Genomic DNA, 10396 nt, shown 5'->3' on the forward strand with positions numbered 1-10396 from the left:
AAAAGTAGAAGTGGGGCACCTGCCAAGTCTCCTTAATGCAGAGCAAGAACGTAATCCCTTTGGTTCTTCTGTTCCTCACTTCTAGTCCCATTCTTGTGAGTTGACCAGGTGGCATCAGTGGTAAAGAACCCACCTGCCAATGCAGGAGAGGTAAGAGACGCAGGTGTGACCCCTGGGTTGGGAAGATGCCCTGGAGAAGGGATTGGCTACCCACTCCAGTATTTTTGGACTTCCCTAGTGACTCAGATGGTAAAGAATCCGCCTGGAATGCGGGAGACCTGGGCTTGATCCCGGAGTTGGAAAGATCCTCTGGAGGAGGACATGGCAACCCACTCCAGTATACTTGTCTGAAGAATCCCATGGACAGAGGAGCCTGGTGGGCTACAGTCCATTGGGTCGCAAAGAGTCGGACACGGCTGAGCAACTAAACGCAGCACAGCACTTAACACGTGCGTGCATCCACTCAGTCTCTTTAATTGTTGTAGATCTAATAGTTTTCTCTCTTTTATTTATAAGATGTGTTTGGAAATCCTTAGCCTATATTTACAGAAAATCTGTTTTTCTCAAGCATATATGAAACATTTACAGATGTGACTACCAAAGAAGCAATATCATAAGGATTATATCATATGTCTGCAACATAATTAAAGGACCATAAAAACCTGAAGGAAAAACTAATATGTTAAGAAATTTTAAAACACTTTTAAATACTTATTGATAAAGAAAGCACAAGAAAATTAGACAGCACTTAGAATAATAATGGAAATGCTATACATTGAAACTTGTGAAATGTAGCTTTTAAGAAAAATTGCTTTAGGGAGGGTTCCAGGAAGATGGAGAAGAGGAAGCGCCAAGAATCTCTTTCCCCACCTAGAAAACAATTGCACTGGCAGAATCTGTCTGATGTAACTATTTCGAAACTCTGGAGGCTACTGAAGGCTTGCAACTTCCAGAGGAATACATGGATGGTAAATTATGGTTAATTCCGGTCAGTTTCAGCTGCCCATCCCTCATCCCTAATCAGTGAGTACACAGCTGTGCATGTGTTCCTGGAACAAGTTGCATATAGTCTATGAGTTCAAGGTGGGCAAAAGCACTGTGTCGTCCAAATGTCAGGGATTTGTGCTTTTTTGGTGGAGGGGGGTGCGATTTGTGCTCTTGACTACTGCTTTTGACCACAGAGGTACAGGCGAGAGGTGGACAAACCATTGCTGTACCTTCCCTGTTGTTGCAAACCCCTCCTCCAATAGCTAAAGTAACTTACAGTGGACTTACAGGGCTGGTGCTCATTCCCCACCCCCAGTTCATTTCTTCCCCCTTCTGGGAGCTAGACATTAAAGGTTAGGAAATCCAACAACTGCTTATATGGGAGATATTAGAAAGTGACCATGTCTGCCCGTGGAAAGAGCCGGGAAAGGCCTGAGAAGACCTTAAGTTTACACCTTTGGCTTATCCTTGGCACAGAGACAACCTACAAAAATCAAAAAGGGGGAAAAGGCAATGAACAAAAACAGTAACGAAAACAACAAAACAGCAAACCTGGGGAAGGAGGAGAATCTGGATTTCCAGAGTTGCCACATTGTTAGATTCAAATGTCCAGTTTTCAGTAACAACAAAAATCAGGAGACATACAAAGAAACATGAAGGTATGACCCATTCAAAAGAAAAAAGTAAATCAACAGAGACTTGCTGGAAAAAACCTGCTGGCAGATACACCTGACAAAGACTTAAAAAGAACTGTTTTTAAAATGCTCAAATCACTAAAGGAAAATGCAGAGAAAGTAAAGAAAATGATGTATGTGTGAAATGAATACATCAGTAAAAGGAACATGTAACAAAAATTCTGGAGCTGAAAAGTAAAATACTGAAATGAAAATTTCACTAAAGGAATTCAAGGGCAGATTTGATCAGGCAGAAGAAAGAACAGCAGTAGGACAGGGGAAATTATTGAGTCTGAGGAACAGAAACAAAAAAAGATAGAAAAAAAAATACCATCTATTTGGCCATGAATTAGTCTCAATAGATTTTTTAAATATACATTTTTCAGAGTATCTTCTATGACCACGACTGAAAGAAATTGTGGGGCTTCCCAGGTGGCTCAGTGTTACAGAATCTGTTGGCCAATGCTGGAGCCACAGGAAACTTGGGTTCGATCCCTGTGAGGGGAAGATCCCCTGAAGGAGGAAATGGCAACCAACCCCAGTATTCTTGCCTGGAAAATTCCATGGACAGAGGAGCCTGGTGGGCCACAGTCCATAGGGTCACAAAGAGTCGGACACGACTGAGTGACTAAGCATGCACGCAAATGAAGTTCAGTATTAATAACAGGAAAAACTGAAAAATTCACATAATTGTGGAAATTAAATAATGTAACTCTATCAAAGAGATCACAAAGAAAATTAGCAGATACTTAGACATGAATGAAAACAAAAACAACATACCAAAACTTACGGGACCCAGAAAAAGCAGTGCTGAGTAGGAAATTTATTGGTATAAACACATTCCAAAAAAAGAAGAAAGATTTCAAATCAAGAGCCTAACTGTAGAACGGAAGGAAACAGAAAAACAACAAACAAAAACCAGTTAGCAGAAAGAAGGAAACAAAGATTAGAGCAGAGATAAACAAAGTAAAAAATATAAAAACAATAGAGAAAATCAACAAAACCAGAAATTAGTTCTTTTTAAAGAAATCGAATATTAACCTTGTAGCCATGTGTACTAAGACTTGGTGAAGACCCAAATTACTAAAATTAGAAATGAAAGTGGGGACATTACTACCAATTCTACGGAAAAATTATAAGAACTATGAATAACTGAATGCCAGCAAATAGGATAACCTGGATGAATCTGGACAAATTCCTAGAAACACAAAATCTACCAAGACTAAATAATGAAGAAATAGAAAAATATGAACCTTTAAGTTGTAAACCAGGAGTGAGATGGGGTGCCAAGTACCACTGTTAATATTCAGTGTTGTTTGGTTTGGAAGGTCCTAATAGATGCAGTAAAACAACTTAAGAAAAAAACAAACAGAGATCTAAGAATCAGAAAAAATGAAACCACACAGTCATTGTTTTTGGACGATGTGATTGTTCACATAGCAAACTTCAAAGAATATATACAAATAAATCTTTAGAATTAGGTAAATTCTCTGGTGATCCAGTGTTTAGGACTTGTCGCTTTCACTCTGGGGACCCAGGTTCTACCCCTGATAGGGGAACTAAGATCCCACAAGCTGTGTTCAGTTCAGTTCAGTCACTCAGCTGTGTCCAACTCTTTGCGACCTCATGGACCACAGCACACCAGGCCTCCCTGTCCATCACCAACTCCCAGAGTTTACTCAAACTCATGTCCATTGAGTTGGTGATGGCATCCAACCATCTCATCCTCTGTCGTCCCCTTCTCCTCCTGCCTTCAATCTTTCCCAGCATCAGGGTCTTTTCAAATGAGTCAGTTCTTTGCATCAGGTGGCCAAATTATTGGAGTTTCAGCTTCAGCATCAGTCTTTCCAATGAATATTCAGGACTGATTTCCTTTAGGATGGACAGGTTGGATCTCCTTGCAGTCCAAGGGACTCTCAAGAGTCTTCTCCAACACCACAGTTCAAAAGCATCAATTCTTCGGCACTCAGCTTTCTTTACAGTCCAACTCCCACATCCATACATGACTACTGGATTTTTCCAGTTTGGGGTTTTCCATAGCTTTGACTAGACGGACCTCTGTTGGCAAAGTAACGTCTCTGCTTTTTAATATGCTGTCTAGGTTGGTCATAACTTTGCTTCCAAGGAGCAAGCGTCTTTTAATTCCATCTGCAGTGATTTTGGAGCCCCCCCAAAAAATAGTCTCTCACTGTTTCCCATCTATTTTCCATGAAGTGATGGGACCAGATGCCATGATCTTAGTTTCCTGAATGTTGAGTTTTAAGTCAACTTTATCACTTTCCTCTTTCACTTTCATCAAGAGGCTCTTTAGTTCTTTTTACTTTCTGCCATAAGGGTGGTGTCATCTGCATATCTGAGATATTGCTATTTCTCCCGGCAATCTTGATTCCATCTTGTGCTTCATCCAGCCCAGCGTTTCTCATGATGTACTCTGCATATAAGTTAAATAAGCAGGGTGACAATATACAGCTTTGATGTAGCCCTTTCCTGATTGGGAACCAAGCTATGGGATGTGGCCAAAAAAAAGTGATTAGAATGAATAAGATACTTCAGTAGATCATTGGTTCCATCAGTAAAAAACAATTGCACATCTACAGTACAAAAACTAGAAAACAATGAAAAATATCTGTTTACCTTAACAGATACAAAGTATTACCTAAAACAAAATTTACAAAAGTTGTGTAAGAGACTCAACAGCCGGAGCTCCAACTTTGGCCTCTTAAGTTTCCAACCACCATTTTCCTAGGTAGATGATGGAGGGGCAACAAGATGGCTCCAGGTGGCCCCTGGGACCTTTTGGACTCTTTGGCACCATGGTCTCCCTGATGGTATGGAAGGTCCCCAGTAAACCATGATGAGAGAATCTGAGAACAGATCCAATTCCTAGCAAAGTCACGGCCACAGGTGTGTCCTCGACTTGTAAATTTTTCAGTAGATACTGGACCTCTGGAATGCTTGGGGGAGCATGATTCCAGGATGATTCTAATGACGATGAATAGACCCAAATTCTTAAAAATTTCATCCCAAAGAAGGGTTCCAACTCTGTCTTCAGTATTGCATGCAATGTGATGGGTAAATCTGAGATGTTGGACTTGATTCCAGGATAGTTCCAATGGAGACCAGAAGATCCAACTCCACACCAACTTGAGCTCCAGACTGTGTCTCCAACTCTAGATCGCATCTCCCCCTCACCCTGCCATTTTTTAAAAAAATACGTTCTGGATCTTAATTGCAACATGCAGGATCTTTTTTTTTTGCAGCATATGTGATCTTTACAGAATGTGGGATCTAGTTCCCTGACCAAGAATCAAACCAGGCTCCCTGCATTGGGAACTTGGAGTCTTAGCCACTGGACCACCAGGGAAATCCCTAGATCAATCTTAAAGTCTGGAGTAAATCCACGCTGTAGGACAGGATTCCAGATTTCAGAAATGGTTACAACAGAGATGAGTAGATCCAACTTCTTACAAAATAGAGACCTGAGGTGTGCTGTTTTCTTTCAGTGGAAGAGCTCAGGGGAGAGTCACAGGCCAGGATGGTTTGCTATGCAACCACATGGATGGACCTCCTTACAAAATGGAGGCTCAAGGTGTGCTCCCAACTCTTAAACTTTCCAGACTGTGTCAGATGTCCTTAATAAGTCCACTATGGAGGATCCTTCTCAGTGGAGAGGAGTCAGTTGAACTCCGTGGGTCTGTCTTCAATTCAAACATCTCAAATAATTCAGTGCTGAGATTACCAGGCCAGTCCAGGCCAGGACAGTTTGCAGCAAAGAATGAATTGAACCCCTTACAAGATTGTGGCCCAAGACATGTCTGGAGGCCAGTTCCTTTGGGAGGCCAGTTCCTCCCATCTGCCATCTAGTCCTAAAATGACAAATTATTTTTTCACTGTGTTTATCTTAGAAAGCTGATAAAAGTGACCCCCACAGCCTGTTAATGGGCTGGGAATATTCTGATAGTAGGTAACCCTGCCATGGTGGCCGCCAAGGGACATGCGGTACAGCTGGTCAAGGAACTAAGGTCCCACGTGCTGCACAACCAAAAATAATGAAATAATATTTTATATAATTGGAAGCATACAATATTTGTCCTTTGGTATCTTATTTGTTTCACTTAGCATAATATTACAAGATTTACCCATGTTGTAGCATGTATCAAAATTTTATTCCTTTTTAAGTTTGAATAACCTAGACTATAAAGAATCCGCCTGCAATATGGGAGCCCTGGGTTCAATCCCTGGATTAGGAAGATCCTCCAGAGGAGGGCAATGCAACTCAATCCAATACTCTTGCCTGGAAAATCTCCATGGAGAGAGGAGCCTGGCAGGCTACAGTCCATGGGGTCGCAAAGAGTTAGACAAGACTGAAGCCACTTAGCACTCATTCAGCACACGCAACATTCTGTTTTACGTATACACCACATTTTGTTTATCCATCCATCAGTTTTTATCTGTTTGTTTTTGGCTGCACTGGGTCTTCGTTGCTGTGTGCAGGCTTTCTCTAGTGGCAGCAAGTGGGGGCTGCTCTCTAGCTGCAGTCTGTGGACGTCTCACCGTGCTGGCTTCTCTTGTTGAGGAGCACAGACCCCAGTGCCCATGGCCTTCAGTGGTCGTGGTGTGCCGGCGTCCAGCCCCGGCGGATCCAGCGAATTTGAAGGTGGGGACGGCGTCGGTGTCCTTGGAAAAATACATATTTAATTACAGAGATATAGAGAGATTAGAAACGGATGGTGTAGCAGGAAAATTAGTGGAGAAAAAGAGGCTGAATCACTTGGTTTACGTGGAATAGCATCCATGCCCCAGATGGGAATTCAACCAGAAAAATGGGGAGCAAGAAAGAAACAACATGGGGGAATCAGTCTTTCTGGAAACTGATCCGATTTCTTTATTTTGGGGTTTGCTTATATACCTTTTGTTACATATAGGGATGAATACAGAGTCACGCGGGGGTCAGCAGTCCTGACCTTTATCAAAATCAGGTGCTTCACATAAAAAGGTCTTAGGGATATTACATCATCTTCTGGCCATGAGACCTGCTGACATTTTATGATCCTTTCTTTCTGATAACCAAAAAACTTATTTTTCCAAGGGTGTTTTTTCTTAAACCAGGCACCACCCTCCAAATAAAGTTGCATTCCTATAGGATGAGGGTGTAGTGAGTTACAATCAAGAAAGGAATTTATTTAACCCAAGGTTAACATGATTAATCTTAAAGGTTAATACTTATTTCTCCTATATGCTTAAAGGTTAATGCTTATTTCTCCTATATGCTAGTTATATTCATTATAAGGGCAGGGAACATGGAGATTTAGCAGCAAACATCAACCCAACAAATGAAAATCCTCTCACCATTGTTCCCCTTAAGATCTATTTAGTCTTAAGATAGTGATAAAGTTACATTTTTACATAGCAAGGACACAGTGATTTATAACAAAGTACAGTGATCTATTACAAAAGAGAAAATTCATTAACTCAAAAAGTCTAGTATTGCTAACATCAAAAACTACTATATTTCCTTTTCTATATTCCAAATACATTGATTAATATATTCCCAGGTGCCTAAGGATATGGAGGCCTGGCGGCAATCATTGACTCAGTGATGAGAAAAGCCCTATGCTAATTAAGACTCTCAAAATACTCCGAAACTCTCTGTGCTGTTTATGGTTGAGAGGTAGTAAACAATCATGTGCCCTAGTGGCAGGAGTATGGATAATCCTGTCACACAAGCTAGTCTGTCAGCAGAGAGGTTTGACCTAAGACACCCTTGTCACACCCAGGGCAGGGAATTAGCAGCAATTATTGGCACAACAAATCAAAAACCCTTCACCAATATAATTCCTAACCAACCCACTATACTAATAATTTCCAACTCCCCAAAAGAATTTGCCTTTAGTAAGTCTAAAACATCTCGTGCCTCTCAGGTTGGGAGGCTGTAAACAATCACATGTGGCCAGACGAACCTATACAGGCAGGCTAGATAACCTTCAGAGGAGTCCGTAAGCTGAAACACTCTTGTCACGCCCAGGAATTTTTATTGCCTTGGAGCTGCACGTTTACTCCTTCTCCGAGAGAGGTTATGGGGGAGAGCCCCCAGTAAAGTCAGAGGTGTAGGTGAGAGCATAAAACAGGCTCTGGTTTAGGGGTAGATGCTCGGGAACAGGGGGTTTCCTGAGGCCTGATCATGCCTTTGCGTATGCCAAGCCTCCTTCCTCATGACCTTTGCCATGGGCAGAGTTCCTCACGCTGGCCCCCCACAGTGGCGCACTGGCTTACTCACCCCGCAGCATTTGGAATCCTCCCAGACCAGGGATAGAACCTGCACTGGCAGGTGGACTCTTAACCACTGGACCACCAGGGAGGTCCTATCCATCCATCAGTTGATGGACATTTGAATTGTTTACACCTTCAGAATATTGTAAATAACTGCTAAGAACATTGATGAACAGGTTTTCTCTTTGAATTCCTACTTTTCAATTCGCTTGGGTATATACCTAAGATTGGAATTACTGGATCATATGTTAATTTTATGTTTTACTTTTGAGGAACTGCCAAACTGTCTTCCATACAAGCTGCACCTTTTATAATACATTGCCACTAGTCATGTAATGAGGGTTCCAATTTCTCCACATCCCTGCCAATATTTATTATATGTCCATTTTATGATAGCCATCCTAGTGGATGTAAAGATTCTTTTATTTTCAAGCTACTTTTAAAAGCTGTAATAGTCTAGGGAACCCATTTCAACCAAGTTTTCAGATTTATTGTCCATAAACTTGTATATTACAGAATGCAATGTCTTTCATTCTGTCCTCTTGTTTTATTCATGCTTTTTTGTCGTGTGACCAATGTGGTCACATAATGTTGTCAGTTTTATTGGTCTCAAAGAGCCAGTTTTCTTTTCTTGTTTTTTTAATTGGATGATCCTCTCTCAATTGTAATATTTTTCCAACGTCATTCAAACTTCTACCTTCTATTTTGTCCTTCATTCTACTTATAGAGTTTTCCAGTTGTTCTTTTTTGTACATCTTGAATTAAGATTCTTCCTCACTCATTTCCCACAAACACTCCTTCTAGAACTCTGGTTGAAATGAGGCTTTTTGAAATATTGCTTAATAGTACAAAATCCATAAGAGATTTGACAGTACAGCATGGTATTGCCCTGTGGCTTATGTACCATAAATAAGGAATCTATGGAAACTACTATATATAAAATAGATAAAAAGTACCTACTGTTTAGCACAGGGAACTCAATACTCTGTAATGACCTATATGGGAAACGAATCTAAAAAAAGTTGGTAGATGTATCTATATTACTGATTCACTTTGCTGCCGGGGTCCAGCCCCGATGGATCCAGGGAATTCGAAGGATGGACGGCATTGGCGTGAGAAAAACTTATTTATTGATTGATATAAGAAATATAAGATTAGATTAGGAAGAAATAGTGTAGAAGGAGAATTAAGTGGAGGATGAGGGCTGAATAGCTTGGATTACGCGGAAGACCAATAAAATTCCAGACAAGGAATTTGCACCATCTACGTTGGGCCACCGGGCGCTCGCTTGAATATCTAAGGGTGCCTCGCCTTAGGCTCCCTTTCGCGCGGGTCTTAACAGCCAGGGCAAGTAAGTAGACTTGGCGAGCCTCCGCGCCCCAGGTGGAGATTCAGCCTGAAATTAAAGAGCAGAGGAAGGGAAAAGGAGAGAGAGAGAGACACGGGCGGGAGCCAGATTCCCAAGAAACCAGGCCGAGAGACTAGTCTGAGAAACTGGTCCAATCCTTTATTGTTCAGAAGGCCTTTTATACTTTTGATAAAACACGGAGATCAATGGGTAACACAAAGTTATGCAGCGTTAGCAGTCCAGACTCTTATCAAAACCAGGCTTTTCTCTCTGCATACCTAATTGTATACACAAGTCTTAGGTAATTTACATCATCTTCCAGCCAAAAGGGCCAATTAACATTTTACAGCCTTTTTTCTGATAAGAGTTTGCCAACCAGAAGACTTATTTGCGTTGATCTTCCCAAAGTCTGGTGCCACTCTCAGAAAGCACTGAATGAAGTTACATTCTTACATAGCAAGGATACAAGGGGAGTGCAGTGATATATAACAAAGAGAAAAGTAATTAACTCAAAAGTCTAGTGTGGCTAACATCAAAACTACTATATATTTTTTTCCATATCCCGTTTACATTGATTAACATCTTCCCAGGTGCCTAAAAGATAAAGAATATGGAGGCCTGGCAGCAGTCATGGAGTCAACAGTGAAAACCCTCTACCAATATAATTTTTAACTCTTTAGAAAAGGCTCTGTATCTTTGAGATGCTTTCAAGCTTTGTGCCTCTCGCGGTTGGGGGGCTGTAAGCAATTCACAAGCTGTAAGAGGTCTGGGGAACCTGTTAGGCAAGCTAGAGAGCAATCAGAGGCGGTTAACTGAAACATCCCTTTCAAATGCAGAAGACTAAAGCCCTGAGTTGACTTTTTCCAGAATATTAGAAAAGTGGAAAAGCAGAGCACAAAAGCCGGCAGATTCTTATTTTTGAGGGGGTGGATGCTCAGGAAATTCCAGGGGGAAAACCTGAGGTCTGATTAGCCTTGCCATCAGAGCTCTTGCCGCATGACTTTGTCACGGGTGGAATTCCTCACGCTGGCTCCTGGCACTTTGCTGTATACATGAAACTAACGCAACATTGTAAATCAACTATACTCCAACAAAATTTATAAAAACTTAAAAAATA

The sequence above is a fragment of the Budorcas taxicolor genome, chromosome 2 (genome assembly GCF_023091745.1).
Source record: "Budorcas taxicolor isolate Tak-1 chromosome 2, Takin1.1, whole genome shotgun sequence".
NCBI classification, from domain to species: domain Eukaryota; kingdom Metazoa; phylum Chordata; class Mammalia; order Artiodactyla; family Bovidae; genus Budorcas; species Budorcas taxicolor.